The following is a 2960-nucleotide window of genomic DNA, read 5'->3' on the forward strand; positions in this document are numbered from 1 at the left end:
TAAGTTTTTATCTATATGTTGAGAAAGATTACCTGTAGTGACGCGTAGTTCGATTTGCCCGGATCACTAATTCCTGTGCGCACTCATTTTTGTAGATCTTCCCAAGGTGAAAATTAGATACCGGGGGAGTCGCCTTTAGCTCCTTCAACTAAGGATTTGTAGAAGTCAGCATATACTACCAGATACGCTTCTGAAAGTAGGTATACACGCAGGTTCCATTTTTTCGGGCCATGTAGTTGCCGGTCTCGATGTGATTGTTTTATAGATTACACTCAACAAGTAGCCTGATGAGTGTTCACCTTGTCTTTTCAGAAACGCTTCCGACATAGCAGTCTTGTGTCCGCCGTGCCGTAATTTTGCCCAGATTGATATAAAACTATTGGCGTGTTACAGAGGTTGGAAGCTAATTGCTGTTTATTTTGTGCACCAATTTTCTATTCACACTCTTTCGTTTATTTCACACTTTTGCACGTTAGGTGATATATAATAGAGGAATTTAGGATATTGGTCTTGTGCACTTACATGCATGGGCCTAGTTCTTACCTTGTCTTATTCAGTATTCATTTCTTTAAACTGAGAGTTGAGTTGCACTCTAGACTCTGTTCTCCTGCACATTACTTTACCATTTATGGGTTGAGATTTACACAGTTGATACATGGGATGTATCTACTTTTGGGACTTTATTTCCTAAAGCTCACTGTTGCCCACAGAAAATATCCTTTTGTATTTAGCACCTGGTAGACCTTCTTTATGGTGAGGTAAATCTCAAAGGTGTTAAATCTTGAACATATTTGTATATATTTATATATGTAAATACAAGGATTGTATTTTATTTGTTGTAGGTTTCTTTTGTGCCCCAGTCCTGATGAAGCCCAGACAAAATTGGCTGAAACGCGTCGACCTTACAGGCTAGAGAAGCCCTTATAAATTTGATTCATAGCAAAAGGAATTACGCAGAATCAGTTAATATAGAAAGGGGTTGAGACATATAATTCCCCTGATTGATGTTGGTCTAAGGGGGATCCTTCTAATATAGATTGTGAACCATAGTTGTTGAAAAAAATGGTTCTTTCGCAGCCCTTTAAGAAATTGTGTGCTGCTTTCTGTATGTTGAATTCATATGTATACAATTTTTGTATCACTCTATTCAATGTATGTGTAGATATTTCATGTGTTATTGCATCTAGACAAATATACATATAGAAACAAACATCTGGTTCACGTACCAGTGTGTGTGTTTTTTCAATAAGACAAATTGTTTGAGGATATTATTTTCCGCTTGCTTTAATCCGGGATTAATTAAAGTTTCCTTCAGATACTGAATTTTTTGCTGATCGATTCCGCCTCATCAATTTCAGTTTTTTCTGCTGAAGAGGGCCAAGAGCCATGCCTGAGCTGTCCTGCGAAGGATGTGGAGAGCTGAGGGGTCGGTGTCCCGCGGGAGCACCAACAAGCCTTGGCAAATGCAACCAAAGCTGGAATCGAAGAAACAGCAACGTCGGAACCACCAAGGACCGGGGGACTCAGCAAGAGCAGGAGAGTCAGGAAAGGCCAGAGCAATCAGGTAAGTCCAAAAGAAAGAACTATGACCTTTAAGTGGACCCACAGGCCGGAAGCACTGGAGTGGCGAGAGGACCTCAAGCAACTCACCAAAAGATGATGGCCAAGATGCACACGATGGGGTGTGGCTGAAGATTCTGGTCACTGGAGGTACTCAAAGCCCAAAGATCTTCTAGGAAATAAGTCAACAAGCCTTTGCAACTGCAAGTTGATGTGGTGCACAAGGGTTTGATTATTGCAACCCCCACAAGGGATACTGGCTTCAAACTTGGTGACAGGGCAGGGCAGGCCTAGGGAGCTGTGGAAATCCAACACCTGTGTAGTAGAGCCTTTGGAGTCCGGAGTAGCTCAGGACCAGGCGACCGGTTATCTTAGTCACGGTGCCTACAAATATAGGGCAGTGACTCCTTTACTCCAAGGGAGATTTCTTCAAGTGTCTTTGATGCTTCACAGGCCTTGGAATGTTCCTGTATGATGCACAGGTACAGACGATGCAGCAGGATGCAAAGAAGACGAAGTCAGGCCCAAACAAAGTCCATCAAGTCCAGAGTGGCCACACGGTAGATGGTAGAAGTGCAGTGGTGTCTGATCTGAATCTTATCCCACAACAAATCTAGGGACCTACACCCAGGTAAGCCCTTAAGTACCCCAGAGAAAGGATTTGGAAGATTCAGAGGACCCTCTCAGGGGGGGTCTAGACATGAAGGAGGTTTCTCCCAAGTCCTTTATCCAGTTTCATTCCAGAGCGGAAGCCAACGGCTCCCAGAACAGGTTTGAACAGGACCAAATGTGCCACTCATGCAGACTGAGTGGAGCTGGCAAGCATATCCACCCCATACCACTACACTAAACCTTGTCTGGTAGGTGGTCACACCTCCCTGTGACAGGATGCCTATTGTTCCACCTTCCTCTGCTCGAGCCTGGCTTAGCAGCAGGAGGGCAGAAATGTGTCTCTGATCAGCAGCAACCATTTTGTGCTGTCCGGGTCTAGAATGCTGGCACCGGAAACACAGAGAGCATAGCGGAGGGCTCTTCCAGTGCTTGGAATCATACCCCCACACCATTTACAGAGAGGGGTTATGATTCCAACATTATTGATACCAAACATGATAGGATTTGTTCCAGCCATTTTCAAGATGTTCATCACATAATTACGCGGTGCCCCTCTATATAGTATATGGCTGCTTACTGACAACACGGAGAATGAACTCTGTGGGCTGCAGGGGTGTTCTGCTCATGCAGGGGCACCCTCTCACTTAGAACCAAGCACCCTGCCTTCAGGATTGCAAAGTTGGGGTTGATTTTATTGTGCTGTTTTGAAATCATTTTGCAATTGTTTTTTACCTCGCATCTGTGTTGCACTGCTCATTTGCTCATTTGCACTGAACTTGGTGAACTTG

The sequence above is a fragment of the Triturus cristatus genome, chromosome 7 (genome assembly GCF_964204655.1).
Source record: "Triturus cristatus chromosome 7, aTriCri1.1, whole genome shotgun sequence".
NCBI lineage: Eukaryota > Metazoa > Chordata > Amphibia > Caudata > Salamandridae > Triturus > Triturus cristatus.